Below are 20690 nucleotides of genomic sequence, written 5' to 3' on the forward strand. Positions count from 1 at the left end.
ACCTAGGTTCTACCCAAAATACCTAATTTTCCCCATGAAAATCTTTGATTTGAAGTTGAAATCATGTTAAAAGATGTTAAGGAGTGAAGAAAATGAGTTAGAAATCACTTACCAACATTTTGGAAAAGAAAAGTTGTTTGAAAAATCGGAATGAGTTGTCGGATTTTATGCGTTTCGACGGATTCCGAGACGTGGGCCTCATGGGCGAATTTTGAGTGCAATTTCAGATTTTAATGGAAAATGTAGAATTTCCTAGGGAATTAATTCCTATAAATGGTATTGATTGAATTGAATTGTTTGTGGCTAGATTCGAGCATTCGGAGGCCGATTTGAGAGGCAAAGGCATTACGGAGTAGGATTTTGCTCGGATTGAGGTAAGTAATGGTTATAAATCTAGCCCTGAGGGTATGAAACACGAGACATTATGTCGTATGACTATTTTTTTAAGGTGACGCACATGCTAGGTGACAGGCGTATGGGCGTACACCGTAGGGATTGTGACTTCTGTCCCGCGAGACTGTGGAATCAATTGGCCTACTGTTTAATATATGTTCCCTCTGTTTTCATGGAAATTGATTGTACTTCATGTTAGAAATCATGTTTAGGCCTTATGTGATCACTGTTGAGACATGCGAGGTCGTGTACTTACTGAATTAGCTGCTAATTGTTGTTTTGTACTCAGTCATAGCTTTTCTTGCTTATTATGCCTCCGTCTCTTGCTGTTCGTTGTTGATACATGACATTACCTATGTTTGGGCTGTTTATATGATTTTTGAGAACCCGATAGACTGGAGAGATTTATGACTGAGTGAGGCCGAGGTCTTGATCTGTGAGGATATTTATGGGATCGGGCTACACGCCGCAGCATGTTGTTACGGATTTATGATTGAGTGAGGCTGAGGGCCTGAGTGATTTATGCCATGAGGTGGCTTGTTATAGCGCTTGGGATGAAGGAGTCACTCCGGAGTCTGTACACACCCCCAGTGAGCGCAGGTACCTACTAAGTACGAGTGCTGAGTGCGAGTGCCGAGTGCTGAGCGATTGGGAGGAATGAGTGAGTGTGAGGAATAAGTGATTGTGAGGTTGGAGTGAATGGGAGGACAAAGTGACTGTTACTCTGAGAGAAAGCATTGGCTGCATTATTGTTGCATCGTAGATGTCATATCACTGTTTTGAAAATTATTGGAAGATAATATTTACTGCTCAGTCAAATTTGATATCAGGCTTAGTGAGTACGTACTGATGTGACTTAAACTGTTAAATTGAAAGTATGACTACTATTATTTGAAAGTTATTGAGATAATTGTATTTGTATAGCTCGTCACTACTTCTCAGTTCCTTATTTATTTCTGTTACTTACTGAATTGGTGTACTCACGTTACCCCCTATACCTCGTGTACAGATCTAGACACTTTTGATCATGGCGGTTGCTTATTGAGGAGTCAGACTCAGGAGACTATTGAGGTAGCTGCATGGCGTTCGCTGACCTGGACTCTCCTTTCCTTTCATGTTGTACTATTCTATATTTCCTGACAGTGTTTGATCAGTCGAATATTGTTATCATTTAGATGTTCATGCACTCAGTGACACCGTGTTTTGGGAATGGATTGATTAGTACTTGTCACGACCTGAATTTCTCACCCTCGAGAGTCGTGATGGCGCCTACTAATGTGAGCTAGGCAAGCCAATCCTTAACAACTTACTTCATTAACAAATCACTTCTTTTAACGATTATCAATGATAGCATGAAAACATCGAAATTTAATAAATGTACGGAAGACTTAAATTAAAGAAACTGAACAATAATACGGAAATCAACATATGCCTCTACCCAAGAACTGGTGTCACATTACTCACGAACTTCTAAGAGTACTAAATACAACAGTTTGAAAGAAAAATATAAACTGTTTGTCTCGAATACATGAGATAACAGACTGAAATAAAGATAGAGGAGACGCTGGGCCTGCAGATGCTTGCAAGGCTACCTCGGTGTCTCACTGGACTGAAAGTTGGCTCCCGTGTTACTGCTGCTGTCCAAGACCTAGATCTTTGCAAAAGAGCACAGAGTGTAGTATCAGCACAACCGACCCCATGTGCTGGTAAGTGTCTGGCCTAACCCCGGCGAGGTAGTGACGAGGCTAGGACCAGACTCAAAATAAACCTATGCAGTTATATACTATATGGCGGAAAAGTAAACAGGTAATAAGCAATCAAAGCTGGGAAAGGGGAAACATGCTCTAGGGGTAGTAGATAAAATATAATACCTAATAATAGTAAGGAAACTACAATTTAACTTCTAACACGAATAAAGAGAAATAATGCAACTTTCACTTTCAATTTCATCTTGTTGCAGGCGCGCAACCCGCTCCCATTTTATTATATCTTGTAGTAGGCGTACCACCCGCTCCCATTTTATTATATCTTGTGGTAGGCGTACCACCCGCTCCCATTTCATTATATATCGTGGTAGGCGTACCACCCGCTCCCATTTCATTATATCTCGCGGTAGGCGTACCATCCGCTCCCATTTTATTATATCTTGTGGTAGGCGTACCACCCGCTCCCATTTCATTATATATAGTGGTAGGCGTACCACCCGCTCCCATTTCATTATATCTCGTGGTAGGCGTACCACCCGCTCCTATTTCAATATATCTTGTGGTAGGCGTACCACCCGCTTCCTTTTACATTTCATCACACAATCACAAGAAATCCCGGCAAGGGAACATAAATAATATAATAACTTCCCGGCAAGGGAACACAACAATGTTATAATTTTCTCGGCAAGGGAACAACAATATTGAATTAATCATCCCGGCAAGGGAGAATCAGCTATAACCAACCTCAACTCAACTTGTACTCAGTTCAATTATTGAAAATGCTCAATCATAGAAGATCATTAAGTAAAGCACCTAAGTGTCATTTAAGAACACAACAACTTTCAATTTAAGACTCACGATCATGCTTGACACCAACGTATATATACTCGTCACCATGCCTATACGTCGTACTCAACAAGAAGCAAGTAGCAAGTATGACTCAACTCCTAATCCCTCAAGCTAGGGTTAGACCAAACACTTACCTCGATGCCTTGATCACCACTCAAGTCTCAACTATAGCTTTACCCCTTGATTCCACCACCAATCCACTCGAATCTAGTCACAAATTACTTAATTACATCAATAAGTGCTAAATGAATCAACCCCAATGCATGAAAATGAGTTTTCTAAAGTTTTACCGAAAATTCAGAAATCACCCCCGGGCCTACGTGGTCGAAACCTGAGGTTCGGACCAAAACCCTATTACCCATTCCCCCACGAATCCAAATATATAATTTGTTTTGAAATCGGACCTCAAATTGAGGTCCAAATCCCCAATTTTAGAAAACCTAGGTTCTACCCAAAATACCTAATTTTTCCCATGAAAATCTTTGATTTGAAGTTGAAATCATGTTAAAAGATGTTAAGGAGTGAAGAAAATGAGTTAGAAATCACTTACCAACATTTTGGAAAAGAAAAGTTGTTTGAAAAATCGCCTCTTATGTTTTGGGGTTTTAAAAGAGTGAAAGATAACTAAAATTCCCATTTGTTTATACCCCTCTCAGACCCCCAGTGCGGACCGCATCAAATGGACCGTGGCCGCACAGCCTCCACCGCGGACCGCACAAAGCTGATCGCGGACGCGCTGGCCCTCCCTGAAGACTTGCAGTTCAACACCCTGGGCGGATCGCACAAAGGCGACTGCGGTCGCACAGCCTCCACTGCAGACCTCACAAAGGCGGCCGCGCTGGCCCCTCCGCGGTCGCACACGATTTCTCGTGGACTGCACTAGAGGGTTCAGAGACTGCAACTTCCTGAACCTGCAACATCTAACTTTCTAAGCCTAAGGCATTTCGGAGCCCACTCGAAACTCACCCGAGCCCTCGAAACTCCAACCCAAGTATACACACAACCTCAAAAACATCCTACGAACATATTCGTGTACTCAAATGACCAAAATAACATCACGAGCGTCGAATTAAACCTAGAGATCAATAAAATTTCTCAAAACTCTTTTAAACATCAAATTTCTCAATTAAGGTCCGGATCACGTCAAACGACATCCGTTTTTAACCAAATTTCACAGGAATGACTCAAGTCAGATATAAGACCTGTACCGGGCACTGGAACCAAAATACGGGCCCTATACCATTGCTTTCTAATCAGTTTTCACTTCAAATTTCCTTAAACAATTTCACTTAAAAATTCATTTCTCGGGCTAGGGACCTCAGATTCCGATTCCGGGCATACGCCCAAGTCCCATATTTTTCTACGGGCCCTCCAGGACCGTCAAATCAAGGGTTTGGGTCTGTTTACCCAAAATGTTGACTGAAGTCAAATTTATTCATTTTAAAGTCAAGACTTAACATTTTTCACAGAATTTCATATTTAAGCTTTCTGGCTACGCGCCCAGACTACGCACGCAAAGCGAAGCGACTTTAAATGAGGTTTTCAAGGCATCAGAAGCATATAATGGGTAAGAAAATAGGTGATGACCTAAAGGGCCATCACATTCTCCACCTCTAAAACAACCGTTCGTCCTCGAACGAACAGAAGAAGGAAGTACCAGAGTCGGGGAATAAATGAGGATAACGGCTCTGCCTATCGAACTCAGACTCCCAAGTCGATGCCTTAGGAGGCTGACCTCTCCACTGAACACGAACCGAAGGAAAACTCTTTGCAACTAACGGACCTGCCAGTCTAGAATAGCCACCGACTCCTCCTCATAAGACAAGTCCTTGTCCAACTGGACAGTACTGAAATCTAACACGTGGGATGGATCACCGTGATACTTCCGAAGCATGGACACATGAAATACTGGATGCACGGCTGATAAGCTAGGCGGCAATTCAAGTCTATAAGCCACCTCTCCCACTCGATCAAGAATCTCAAATGGACCAATGAACCTAGGGCTAAGCTTGCCCTTCTTCCCGAATCTCATCACGCCCTTCATAGGCGACACTCAGAGCAATACCCGCTCACCAACCATAAAAGCCACATCTCAAACTTTGCGGTCTGCATAACTCTTTTGCCTAGACTGAGCCATACGAAGCCTCTCCTGAATGATCCTGACCTTGTCCAAGGCCTCCTGAACCAGATCCGTACCCAACAACTGAGCCTCCCCTAGCTCAAACCATCCAACCAGAGATCGACATCGCCTATCATACAAAGCCTCATAAGGAGCCATTTGGATACTCGACTGGTAGCTGTTGTTGTAGGCAAACTTTGCTAAAGGTAAAAACTAATCCCACGAACCTCCAAAATCAATGACACAAGCTCGGAGCATATCCTCCAGAATCTGAATAGTCTGCTCGGACTGGCCGTCCGTCTGGGGATGAAAGGCTGTACTCAACTCCACCTGAGTACCCAACTCTCGCTGAACTGCTCTCCAGAAACACGAGGTAAACTGCGTACCTCGGTCCAAAATGATAGACACAGGCACACCATGAAGGCGAACAATCTCTCGGATATAGATCTCAGCTAACCTCTCGGATGAATAGGAGACTGCCATAGAAATGAAATGCGCTGACTTGGTCAGCCTATCAACAATGACCCAAACTGCGTCAAACTTCTTCCGAGTCAGCAGAAGTCCAGTAACGAAGTCTATAGTGATCTGCTCCCACTTACACTCGGGAAGCTCAATCCTCTGAAATAATCCACCAGGCCTCTGATACTCATACTTATTCTGCTGACAATTCAAACATCTAGCCACATATGCAACAATATCATTCTTCATTCTACGCCACCAATAATGCTACCGCAAATCCTAATACATCTTCGCGGCACCTGGATGAATAGAGTACCGAGAACTATGGGCCTCCTCTAAAATCAACTTTCAAAGACCATCCACATTAGGCACAAAAACTTGCCCCTGCAATCTCAAAACTCCATCATCACCTAAGGTAACCTGCTTGGCACCTCCATGCCGCACCGTGTCTCTAAGGACACACAAATGGGGATCATCAAACTGTTGATCACGGATATGCTCCAATAATGAAGATCGAGTGACCGTGAAAGCTAATACTCGGCTAGGCTCAGAGATATCCAATCTCACAAATCGATTGGCCAAATCCTGAACATCTAACGCAAGCGGCCTCTCACCGACCAGAATATAAGCAAGACTGCCCATGCTGGCTGACTTTTTACTCAGAGCATCGGCCACCACGTTGGCCTTTCCCGGGTGATATAAGATAGTGATATCATAATCCTTCAACAACTCCAACCATCTCCTATGCCTCAAATTCAACTCTTTTGCTTGAACAAATACTGAAGACTCTTGTGATCAGTGAACACCTCACATGCCACGCCATACAAATATGCCTTCAAATCTTCAATGTGTGAACAATGGCTGCCAACTCTAAATCATGGACCAGATAGTTCTTCTCATGAATCTTAGACTGCCTCGAAGCATAGGCAATGACCTTCCATACTGCATCAACACTACACCAAGCCCAATACGGAAGCATCGCAATAAACTGTGTAAGGCCCTGAACCTGTGGGCAAAACCAACACAGGTGCGGTAGTCAGAGTTATCTTGAGCTTCTGAAAGCTTGCCTCACACTCGTCTGACCATCTGAACTGGGCACCCTTCTGGGTCAACCTGGTCATCGGGGGTACAATAAATGAGAACCCCTTCACAAACCGACAATAGTAGCCTGCCAATCCCAAGAAACTCCGAATCTCTGTAGCTGATGTTGGTTTAGGCCAGTTCTTGACTGCCTCAATCTTCTTCGGATCAACATGAATACCCTCTGCTGATACAACATGACCCAGAAATGCAACTGAACTCAGTGAGAACTCACACTTCGAGAACTTAGCATATAACTGACTATCCTTCAGATTCTGAAGAACCACTTTGAGATGCTGCTCGTGCTCCTCCTAGCTGAGGGAATATACCAAAATATCATCAATGAAGACTATCACGAACGAGTCCAAATAAGGCCTGAACACTCGGTTCATCAAATCCATAAAAGCCGCTGGGGCATTTGTCAACCCAAATGACATGACCAAGAACTCATAATGCCCGTACCGAGTGCGGAAAGCTGCCTTTGGGACATCAGATGCCCTAATCCTCAACTTATGGTAGCCAGATCTCAAGTCAATCTTTGAAAATACCTTGGCACCCTGAAGGTGATCGAATAAATCATCGATCCTTGGCAGTGGATACTTATTCTTGATAGTGACCTTGTTCAACTGCTGGTAATCAATGCACATTCTCATCGAACCATCCTTTTTCTTAACAAACAACACTGGCGTACCCCAAGGTGAAACACTGGGTCTAATGAAACCCTTCTCCAGCAAGTCCTGCAACTGCTCCTTCAACTCTTTCAACTGAGGCAGGGCCATGCGATATGGCGGAATAGAAATGGGCTGAGTGCCCGGAACCAAATCAATGCAAAAGTCAATATCCCTGTCGGGCAGCATACCCGGTAGGTCTGAAGGGAATACCTCAGGAAATTCACGAACCACGGGCACAGAATCAATAGAGGAAACCTCCGCACTAGAATCACGAACATAAGCTAAATAGGCCAAGCACCCCTTCTTGACCATACATTGAGCCTCCACATAAGAAATGACACTATGGATAGAATGACCAGGAGTCCCTCTCCACTCTAAACGAGGCATACCCAGTAAAGCTAAGGTCACAGTCTTGGCGTGACAGTCCAAGATAGCGTGGTAAGGTGATAGCCAGTCCATCCCCAATATGACATCGAAATCGACCATGTCTAGAAGCAACAAATCCACATGAGTCTCAAGACCCCCAATCACAACTACAAAGGAGCGATAGACTCGATCTACCACAATAGAATCACCCACCGGCGTAGACACATAAACGAGAATACTCAACGAATCACTAGGCATGACCAGATATGGTGCAAAATAAGATGACACATACGAGTATGTAGACCCTGGATCAAATAACACTAAAGCATCTCTATCACAAACCAGAACAGTACCTATAATAACTGTATCTGAAGCGTCAGCCTCGGGCCTGGCTGGGAGAGCATAACATCGGGGCTGGGCCCTACCACCTTGAACTACCTCTCTAGGACGGCCTGCTGCTGGCTAGTCTCCACCTCTGGCGACCAGAGCTCCACCTCTAGGACCTCTACCTCCACCTCTAGCACCTCTACCCCCACCTCTAGCTGGCTGGGCGGGAGTGGAACATCTGGTGCCTGAACCATAGCACGTGAACCCTGATGCGGAGAACTGCTCAAAGCCCGAGGGCAATACCTAGCAATGTGCCTCATGTCGCCACAAGTAAAACAAGCCCTCGGTTGGTGGGGCTGACGACCCTGAAAACTCTGAAGTGGCGGTGCACTAATAGGTGCTGGTGGTGCACTAGAGGACTGCTGATCAGAATACTGAATCGGAGGACCACGACCACCTGAAGCACCGTGAAAAGCCTGAAGAGCTGACTGAAAGGGCCTAGGAGGATGGCCTCTACCATATGAATCTTTACCTCCAGACGAGGTACCACTGAATCTGCCTAAATGATGGGGTCTCTTATCCGACCCCTGACCACCTCCCTGCGATAAAACCATCTTAACTCTGCGAGCCACATTGGCCGCCTCCTGAAAAGTGATCTCATACTGGGTGGCCGCCCTCTCTCTCTCGGTAGGAAGTATGACAAAAGCATGGCAAGTTAAGTCGATGAACCTGGTCTCATACTTGGTGGCCGTTATGGAACCCTACTGGAGGCGCTCGAACTGCCTCCGATAGGCCTTTCTCTGAGTAACGGGGAGAAACTTCTCCAGAAACAATACTGTAAACTGCTCCCAAGTCAAAGATGGCGACCTGACTGGCCTAGCTAAGCACTAATCCCTCCACCAAGTCTTGGCGGATCCAGACAAGCGGAATGTAGCAAAATCGACCCCATTGGTCTCAACAATACCCATGTTCTTGAGACCCTCGTGACAACTATATAGAAAATCCTAGGGATCCTCAGAAGAAGCACCACAGAAAGTAGTAGTGAAGAACTTGGTGAACCTATCCAGCCTCCACAAAGCATCGACAGACATAGCCGCTCCATCACCGATCTAAGCTACTACACTCGGCTGAACTGCTCCAACTTGCTGAACCGCTGGAGTCTGAATCTAAGGAGCTACCTGCTCCGGAGTGCGTGTAGCAGGAGTCTGAGCCCCTCCTCCAGACTGAGAAGTGGCTGGGGATACAGGAAGCAAACCTATTTGGGTGACACTCTCCATGCGGCCCACCAATCGCACTAGAGCGTCTTGAAGAACTGGGTTGCAATAAACCTCTCTGGGACCTGAGCTGGGCCCACCGAAACTGCTGGGGTCGGAACCTCCTCCTCAAAATCAAGTTGAGACTCCGCCACTGGTGCTGCTACTCTGGGTTGAACTTTTCCCCGACCTCGGCCTCTAGCATGGCCTCGGCCTCTACCCCTAGTGGGAGCTGCTGCTGGGGGTTCGGGCTACCGAGCGGTAGATGAGGAAGCGCGTGTTCTAGCAATCTGTGAAAGAACAGAGTAGAAATCCAATTAGCATTTGAGGAACAAATCCGCATGACAAGAAAGAACAAATGTGAGATTTTCCTAACCCTGTAGCCTCTGGGGGATAAATACAAATATCTCCGTACCGATCCCTCAGACTCTACTAAGCTTGTCCGTGAGTTGTGAGACCTATGTAACCTAGAGCTCTGATACCAACTAGTCACGACCCGAATTTCCCACCCTTGGGAGTCGTGATGGCGCCTACTAATGTGAGATAGGTAAGCCAATCCTTAACAGCTTACTTCATTAACAAATCACTTCTTTTAACAATTATCAGTGATAGCACGAAAACAACGAAATTTAATAAATGTATGAAAGACTTAAATTAAAGAAACTGAACAATAATACGGAAATCAACATATGCCTCTACCCAAGAACTGGTGTCACATTACTCACGAACTTCTAAGAGTACTAAATACAACCATTTGAAAGAAAAATATAAAATGTTTGTCTCGAATATATGAGATAACAGACTGAAATAAAGATAGAGGAGACACCGGGCCTGCGGACGCTTGCAAGGCTAACAATGTTATAATTTTCCCGGCAAAGGAACAACAATATTGAATTAATCATCCCGGCAAGGGAGAATCGACTATAACCAACCTCAACTCAACTTGTACTCAGTTTAATTATTGAAAATGCTCAATCATAGAAGATCATTACGTAACGCACCCAAGTGTCATTTAAGAACACAACAACTTTCAATTTCACGTTCATGCTTGACACCAACGTATAGATACTCGTCAGCATGCCTATACGTCGTACTCAACAAGAAGCAAGTAGCAAGTATGACTCAACTCCTAATCCCTCAAGCTAGGGTTAGACCAAACACTTACCTCGATGCCTTGATCAACACTCAAGTCTCAACTATAGCTTTACCCCATGATTTCACCACCAATCTGCTCGAATCTAGTCACAAGTTACTTAATTACATCAATATGTGCTAAATGAACCAACCCCAACGCATGAAAATGAGTTTTCTAGTTTTACCGAAAAGTCAGAAATCACCCCCCGGACCCACGTGGTCAAAACCCAAGGTTCGGACCAAAACCCGATTACCCATTCCCCCACGAATCCAAATATATAATTTGTTTTGAAATCGGACCTCAAATTGAGGTCCAAATCCCCCATTTTAGAAAACCTAGGTTCTACCCAAAATACCTAATTTTCCCCATGAAAATCTTTGATTTGAAGTTGAAATCATGTTAAAAGATGTTAAGGAGTGAAGAAAATGAGTTAGAAATCACTTACCAACATTTTGGAAAAGAAAAGTTGTTTGAAAAATCGGAATGAGTTGTCGGATTTTATGCGTTTCGACGGATTCCGAGACGTGGGCCTCATGGGCGAATTTTGAGTGCAATTTCGGATTTTAATGGAAAATGTAGAATTTCCTAGGGAATTAATTCCTATAAATGGTATTGATTGAATTGAATTGTTTGTGGCTAGATTCGAGCATTCGGAGGCCGATTTGAGAGGCAAAGGCATTACGGAGTAGGATTTTGCTCGGATTGAGGTAAGTAATGGTTATAAATCTAGCCCTGAGGGTATGAAACACGAGACATTATGTCGTATGACTATTTTTTTAAGGTGACGCACATGCTAGGTGACAGGCGTATGGGCGTACACCGTAGGGATTGTGACTTCTGTCCCGCGAGACTGTGGAATCAATTGGCCTACTGTTTAATATATGTTCCCTCTGTTTTCATGGAAATTGATTGTACTTCATGTTAGAAATCATGTTTAGGCCTTATGTGATCACTGTTGAGACATGCGAGGTCGTGTACTTACTGAATTAGCTGCTAATTGTTGTTTTGTACTCAGTCATAGCTTTTCTTGCTTATTATGCCTCCGTCTCTTGCTGTTCGTTGTTGATACATGACATTACCTATGTTTGGGCTGTTTATATGATTTTTGAGAACCCGATAGACTGGAGAGATTTATGACTGAGTGAGGCCGAGGTCCTGATCTGTGAGGATATTTATGGGATCGGGCTACACGCCGCAGCATGTTGTTACGGATTTATGATTGAGTGAGGCTGAGGGCCTGAGTGATTTATGCCATGAGGTGGCTTGTTATAGCGCATGGGATGAAGGAGTCACTCCGGAGTCTGTACACACCCCCAGTGAGCGCAGGTACCTACTAAGTACGAGTGCTGAGTGCGAGTGCCGAGTGCTGAGCGATTGGGAGGAATGAGTGAGTGTGAGGAATAAGTGATTGTGAGGTTGGAGTGAATGGGAGGACAAAGTGACTGTTACTCTGAGAGAAAGCATTGGCTGCATTATTGTTGCATCGTAGATGTCATATCACTGTTTTGAAAATTATTGGAAGATAATATTTACTGCTCAGTCAAATTTGATATCAGGCTTAGTGAGTACGTACTGATGTGACTTAAACTGTTAAATTGAAAGTATGACTACTATTATTTGAAAGTTATTGAGATAACTGTATTTGTATAGCTCGTCACTACTTCTCAGTTCCTTATTTATTTCTGTTACTTACTGAATTGGTGTACTCACGTTACCCCCTATACCTCGTGTACAGATCTAGACACTTTTGATCATGGCGGTTGCTTATTGAGGAGTCAGACTCAGGAGACTATTGAGGTAGCTGCATGGCGTTCGCTGACCTGGACTCTCCTTTCCTTTCATGTTGTACTATTCTATATTTCCTGACAGTGTTTGATCAGTCGAATATTGTTATCATTTAGATGTTCATGCACTCAGTGACACCGTGTTTTGGGAATGGATTGATTAGTACTTGTCACGACCTGAATTTCTCACCCTCGAGAGTCGTGATGGCGCCTACTAATGTGAGCTAGGCAAGCCAATCCTTAACAACTTACTTCATTAACAAATCACTTCTTTTAACGATTATCAATGATATCATGAAAACATCGAAATTTAATAAATGTACGGAAGACTTAAATTAAAGAAACTGAACAATAATACGGAAATCAACATATGCCTCTACCCAAGAACTGGTGTCACATTACTCACGAACTTCTAAGAGTACTAAATACAACAGTTTGAAAGAAAAATATAAACTGTTTGTCTCGAATACATGAGATAACAGACTGAAATAAAGATAGAGGAGACGCTGGGCCTGCAGATGCTTGCAAGGCTACCTCGGTGTCTCACTGGACTGAAAGTTGGCTCCCGTGTTACTGCTGCTGTCCAAGACCTAGATCTTTGCAAAAGAGCACAGAGTGTAGTATCAGCACAACCGACCCCATGTGCTGGTAAGTGTCTGGCCTAACCCCGGCGAGGTAGTGACGAGGCTAGGACCAGACTCAAAATAAACCTATGCAGTTATATACTATATGGCGGAAAAGTAAACAGGTAATAAGCAATCAAAGCTGGGAAAGGGGAAACATGCTCTAGGGGTAGTAGATAAAATATAATACCTAATAATAGTAAGGAAACTACAATTTAACTTCTAACACGAATAAAGAGAAATAATGCAACTTTCACTTTCAATTTCATCTTGTTGCAGGCGCGCAACCCGCTCCCATTTTATTATATCTTGTAGTAGGCGTACCACCCGCTCCCATTTTATTATATCTTGTGGTAGGCGTACCACCCGCTCCCATTTCATTATATATCGTGGTAGGCGTACCACCCGCTCCCATTTCATTATATCTCGCGGTAGGCGTACCATCCGCTCCCATTTTATTATATCTTGTGGTAGGCGTACCACCCGCTCCCATTTCATTATATATAGTGGTAGGCGTACCACCCGCTCCCATTTCATTATATCTCGTGGTAGGCGTACCACCCGCTCCTATTTCATTATATCTTGTGGTAGGCGTACCACCCGCTTCCTTTTACATTTCATCACACAATCACAAGAAATCCCGGCAAGGGAACATAAATAATATAATAACTTCCCGGCAAGGGAACACAACAATGTTATAATTTTCTCGGCAAGGGAACAACAATATTGAATTAATCATCCCGGCAAGGGAGAATCAGCTATAACCAACCTCAACTCAACTTGTACTCAGTTCAATTATTGAAAATGCTCAATCATAGAAGATCATTAAGTAAAGCACCTAAGTGTCATTTAAGAACACAACAACTTTCAATTTAAGACTCACGATCATGCTTGACACCAACGTATATATACTCGTCACCATGCCTATATGTCGTACTCAACAAGAAGCAAGTAGCAAGTATGACTCAACTCCTAATCCCTCAAGCTAGGGTTAGACCAAACACTTACCTCGATGCCTTGATCACCACTCAAGTCTCAACTATAGCTTTACCCCTTGATTCCACCACCAATCCACTCGAATCTAGTCACAAATTACTTAATTACATCAATAAGTGCTAAATGAATCAACCCCAATGCATGAAAATGAGTTTTCTAAAGTTTTACCGAAAATTCAGAAATCACCCCCGGGCCTACGTGGTCGAAACCTGAGGTTCGGACCAAAACCCTATTACCCATTCCCCCACGAATCCAAATATATAATTTGTTTTGAAATCGGACCTCAAATTGAGGTCCAAATCCCCAATTTTAGAAAACCTAGGTTCTACCCAAAATACCTAATTTTTCCCATGAAAATCTTTGATTTGAAGTTGAAATCATGTTAAAAGATGTTAAGGAGTGAAGAAAATGAGTTAGAAATCACTTACCAACATTTTGGAAAAGAAAAGTTGTTTGAAAAATCGCCTCTTATGTTTTGGGGTTTTAAAAGAGTGAAAAATAACTAAAATTCCCATTTGTTTATACCCCTCTCAGACCCCCAGTGCGGACCGCATCAAATGGACCGTGGCCGCACAGCCTCCACCGCGGACCGCACAAAGCTGATCGCGGACGCGCTGGCCCTCCCTGAAGACTTGCAGTTCAACACCCTGGGCGGATCGCACAAAGGCGACTGCGGTCGCACAGCTTCCACTGCAGACCTCACAAAGGCGGCCGCGCTGGCCCCTCCGCGGTCGCACACGATTTCTCGTGGACCGCACTAGAGGGTTCAGAGACTGCAACTTCCTGAACCTGCAACATCTAACTTTCTAAGCCTAAGGCATTCCGGAGCCCACTCGAAACTCACCCGAGCCCTCGAAACTCCAACCCAAGTATACACACAACCTCAAAAACATCCTACGAACATATTCGTGTACTCAAATGACCAAAATAACATCACGAGCGTCGAATTAAACCTAGAGATCAATAAAATTTCTCAAAACTCTTTTAAACATCAAATTTCTCAATTAAGGTCCGGATCACGTCAAACGACATCCGTTTTTAACCAAATTTCACAGGAATGACTCAAGTCATATATAAGACCTGTACCGGGCACTGGAACCAAAATACGGGCCCTATACCATTGCTTTCTAATCAGTTTTCACTTCAAATTTCCTTAAACAATTTCACTTAAAAATTCATTTCTCGGGCTAGGGACCTCAGATTCCGATTCCGGGCATACGCCCAAGTCCCATATTTTTCTACGGGCCCTCCGGGACCGTCAAATCAAGGGTTTGGGTCTGTTTACCCAAAATGTTGACTGAAGTCAAATTTATTCATTTTAAAGTCAAGACTTAACATTTTTCACAGAATTTCATATTTAAGCTTTCTGGCTACGCGCCCAGACTACGCACGCAAAGCGAAGCGACTTTAAATGAGGTTTTCAAGGCATCAGAAGCATATAATGGGTAAGAAAATAGGTGATGACCTAAAGGGCCATCACATTCTCCACCTCTAAAACAACCGTTCGTCCTCGAACGAACAGAAGAAGGAAGTACTAGAGTCGGGGAATAAATGAGGATAACGGCTCTGCCTATCGAACTCAGACTCCCAGGTCGATGCCTTAGGAGGCTGACCTCTCCACTGAACACGAACCGAAGGAAAACTCTTTGCAACTAACGGACCTGCCGGTCTAGAATAGCCACCGACTCCTCCTCATAAGACAAGTCCTTGTCCAACTGGACAGTACTGAAATCTAACACGTGGGATGGATCACCGTGATACTTCCGAAGCATGGACACATGAAATACTGGATGCACGGCTGATAAGCTAGGCGGCAATTCAAGTCTATAAGCCACCTCTCCCACTCGATCAAGAATCTCAAATGGACCAATGAACCTAGGGCTAAGCTTGCCCTTCTTCCCGAATCTCATCACGCCCTTCATAGGCGACACTCAGAGCAATACCCGCTCACCAACCATAAAAGCCACATCTCAAACTTTGCGGTCTGCATAACTCTTTTGCCTAGACTGAGCCATACGAAGCCTCTCCTGAATGATCCTGACCTTGTCCAAGGCCTCCTGAACCAGATCCGTACCCAACAACTGAGCCTCCCCTAGCTCAAACCATCCAACCAGAGATCGACATCGCCTATCATACAAAGCCTCATAAGGAGCCATTTGGATACTCGACTGGTAGCTGTTGTTGTAGGCAAACTTTGCTAAAGGTAAAAACTAATCCCACGAACCTCCAAAATCAATGACACAAGCTCGGAGCATATCCTCCAGAATCTGAATAGTCTGCTCGGACTGGCCGTCCGTCTGGGGATGAAAGGCTGTACTCAACTCCACCTGAGTACCCAACTCTCGCTGAACTGCTCTCCAGAAACACGAGGTAAACTGCGTACCTCGGTCCAAAATGATAGACACAGGCACACCATGAAGGCGAACAATCTCTCGGATATAGATCTCAGCTAACCTCTCGGATGAATAGGAGACTGCCATAGAAATGAAATGCGCTGACTTGGTCAGCCTATCAACAATGACCCAAACTGCGTCAAACTTCTTCCGAGTCAGCAGAAGTCCAGTAACGAAGTCTATAGTGATCTGCTCCCACTTACACTCGGGAAGCTCAATCCTCTGAAATAATCCACCAGGCCTCTGATACTCATACTTATTCTGCTGACAATTCAAACATCTAGCCACATATGCAACAATATCATTCTTCATTCTACGCCACCAATAATGCTACCGCAAATCCTAATACATCTTCGCGGCACCTGGATGAATAGAGTACCGAGAACTATGGGCCTCCTCTAAAATCAACTTTCAAAGACCATCCACATTAGGCACAAAAACTTGCCCCTGCAATCTCAAAACTCCATCATCACCTAAGGTAACCTGCTTGGCACCTCCATGCCGCACCGTGTCTCTAAGGACACACAAATGGGGATCATCAAACTGTTGATCACGGATATGCTCCAATAATGAAGATCGAGTGACCGTGAAAGCTAATACTCGGCTAGGCTCAGAGATATCCAATCTCACAAATCGATTGGCCAAATCCTGAACATCTAACGCAAGCGGCCTCTCACCGACCAGAATATAAGCAAGACTGCCCATGCTGGCTGACTTTTTACTCAGAGCATCGGCCACCACGTTGGCCTTTCCCGGGTGATATAAGATAGTGATATCATAATCCTTCAACAACTCCAACCATCTCCTATGCCTCAAATTCAACTCTTTTGCTTGAACAAATACTGAAGACTCTTGTGATCAGTGAACACCTCACATGCCACACCATACAAATATGCCTTCAAATCTTCAATGTGTGAACAATGGCTGCCAACTCTAAATCATGGACCAGATAGTTCTTCTCATGAATCTTAGACTGCCTCGAAGCATAGGCAATGACCTTCCATACTGCATCAACACTACACCAAGCCCAATACGGAAGCATCGCAATAAACTGTGTAAGGCCCTGAACCTGTGGGCAAAACCAACACAGGTGCGGTAGTCAGAGTTATCTTGAGCTTCTGAAAGCTTGCCTCACACTCGTCTGACCATCTGAACTGGGCACCCTTCTGGGTCAACCTGGTCATCGGGGGTACAATAAATGAGAACCCCTTCACAAACCGACAATAGTAGCCTGCCAATCCCAAGAAACTCCGAATCTCTGTAGCTGATGTTGGTTTAGGCCAGTTCTTGACTGCCTCAATCTTCTTCGGATCAACATGAATACCCTCTGCTGATACAACATGACCCAGAAATGCAACTGAACTCAGTGAGAACTCACACTTCGAGAACTTAGCATATAACTGACTATCCTTCAGATTCTGAAGAACCACTTTGAGATGCTGCTCGTGCTCCTCCTAGCTGAGGGAATATACCAAAATATCATCAATGAAGACTATCACGAACGAGTCCAAATAAGGCCTGAACACTCGGTTCATCAAATCCATAAAAGCCGCTGGGGCATTTGTCAACCCAAATGACATGACCAAGAACTCATAATGCCCGTACCGAGTGCGGAAAGCTGCCTTTGGGACATCAGATGCCCTAATCCTCAACTTATGGTAGCCAGATCTCAAGTCAATCTTTGAAAATACCTTGGCACCCTGAAGGTGATCGAATAAATCATCGATCCTTGGCAGTGGATACTTATTCTTGATAGTGACCTTGTTCAACTGCTGGTAATCAATGCACATTCTCATCGAACCATCCTTTTTCTTAACAAACAACACTGGCGTACCCCAAGGTGAAACACTGGGTCTAATGAAACCCTTCTCCAGCAAGTCCTGCAACTGCTCCTTCAACTCTTTCAACTGAGGCAGGGCCATGCGATATGGCGGAATAGAAATGGGCTGAGTGCCCGAAACCAAATCAATGCAAAAGTCAATATCCCTGTCGGGCAGCATACCCGGTAGGTCTGAAGGGAATACCTCAGGAAATTCACGAACCACGGGCACAGAATCAATAGAGGAAACCTCCGCACTAGAATCACGAACATAAGCTAAATAGGCCAAGCACCCCTTCTTGACCATACATTGAGCCTCCACATAAGAAATGACACTATGGGTAGAATGACCAGGAGTCCCTCTCCACTCTAAACGAGGCATACCCAGTAAAGCTAAGGTCACAGTCTTGGCGTGACAGTCCAAGATAGCGTGGTAAGGTGATAGCCAGTCCATCCCCAATATGACATCGAAATCGACCATGTCTAGAAGCAACAAATCCACATGAGTCTCAAGACCCCCAATCACAACTACAAAGGAGCGATAGACTCGATCTACCACAATAGAATCACCCACCGGCGTAGACACATAAACGAGAATACTCAACGAATCACTAGGCATGACCAGATATGGTGCAAAATAAGATGACACATACGAGTATGTAGACCCTGGATCAAATAACACTAAAGCATCTCTATCACAAACCAGAACAGTACCTATAATAACTGTATCTGAAGCGTCAGCCTCGGGCCTGGCTGGGAGAGCATAACATCGGGGCTGGGCCCCACCACCTTGAACTACCTCTCTAGGACGGCCTGCTGCTGGCTAGTCTCCACCTCTGGCGGCCAGAGCTCCACCTCTAGGACCTCTACCTCCACCTCTAGCACCTCTACCCCCACCTCTAGCTGGCTGGGCGGGAGTGGAACATCTGGTGCCTGAACCATAGCACGTGAACCCTGATGCGGAGAACTGCTCAAAGCCCGAGGGCAATACCTAGCAATGTGCCTCATGTCGCCACAAGTAAAACAAGCCCTCGGTTGGTGGGGCTGACGACCCTGAAAACTCTGAAGTGGCGGTGCACTAATAGGTGCTGGTGGTGCACTAGAGGACTGCTGATCAGAATACTGAATCGGAGGACCACGACCACCTGAAGCACCGTGAAAAGCCTGAAGAGCTGACTGAAAGGGCCTAGGAGGATGGCCTCTACCATATGAATCTTTACCTCCAGACGAGGTACCACTGAATCTGCCTAAATGATGGGGTCTCTTATCCGACCCCTGACCACCTCCCTGCGATAAAACCATCTTAACTCTGCGAGCCACATTGGCCGCCTCCTGAAAAGTGATCTCATACTGGGTGGCCGCCCTCTCTCTCTCGGTAGGAAGTATGACAAAAGCATGGCAAGTTAAGTCGATGAACCTGGTCTCATACTTGGTGGCCGTTATGGAACCCTACTGGAGGCGCTCGAACTGCCTCCGATAGGCCTTTCTCTGAGTAACGGGGAGAAACTTCTCCAGAAACAATACTGTAAACTGCTCCCAAGTAAAAGATGGCGACCTGACTGGCCTAGCTAAGCACTAATCCCTCCACCAAGTCTTGGCGGATCCAGACAAGCGGAATGTAGCAAAATCGACCCCATTGGTCTCAACAATACCCATGTTCTTGAGACCCTCGTGACAACTATATAGAAAATCCTAGGGATCCTCAGAAGAAGCACCACAGAAAGTAGTAGTGAAGAACTTGGTGAACCTATCCAGCCTCCACAAAGCATCGACAGACATAGCCGCTCCATCACCGATCTAAGCTACTACACTCGGCTGAACTGCTCCAACTTGCTGAACCGCTGGAGTCTGAATCTAAGGAGCTACCTGCTCCGGAGTGCGTGTAGCAGGAGTCTGAGCCCCTCCTCCAGACTGAGAAGTGGCTGGGGATACAGGAAGCAAACCTATTTGGGTGACACTCTCCATGCGGCCCACCAATCGCACTAGAGCGTCTTGAAGAACTGGGTTGCAATAAACCTCTCTGGGACCTGAGCTGGGCCCACCGAAACTGCTGGGGTCGGAACCTCCTCCTCAAAATCAAGTTGAGACTCCGCCACTGGTGCTGCTACTCTGGGTTGAACTTTTCCCCGACCTCGGCCTCTAGCATGGCCTCGGCCTCTACCCCTAGTGGGAGCTGCTGCTGGGGGTTCGGGCTACCGAGCGGTAGATGAGGAAGCGCGTGTTCTAGCAATCTGTGAAAGAACAGAGTAGAAATCCAATTAGCATTTGAGGAACAAATCCGCATGACAAGAAAGAACAAATGTGAGATTTTCCTAACCCTGTAGCCTCTGGGGGATAAATACAAATATCTCCGTACCGATCCCTCAGACTCTACTAAGCTTGTCCGTGAGTTGTGAGACCTATGTAACCTAGAGCTCTGATACCAACTAGTCACGACCCGAATTTCCCACCCTTGGGAGTCGTGATGGCGCCTACTAATGTGAGATAGGTAAGCCAATCCTTAACAGCTTACTTCATTAACAAATCACTTCTTTTAACAATTATTAGTGATAGCACGAAAACAACGAAATTTAATAAATGTATGAAAGACTTAAATTAAAGAAACTGAACAATAATACGGAAATCAACATATGCCTCTACCCAAGAACTGGTGTCACATTACTCACGAACTTCTAAGAGTACTAAATACAACCATTTGAAAGAAAAATATAAAATGT

This window comes from Nicotiana tabacum, chromosome 3 (assembly GCF_000715075.1).
Source record: "Nicotiana tabacum cultivar K326 chromosome 3, ASM71507v2, whole genome shotgun sequence".
NCBI classification, from domain to species: domain Eukaryota; kingdom Viridiplantae; phylum Streptophyta; class Magnoliopsida; order Solanales; family Solanaceae; genus Nicotiana; species Nicotiana tabacum.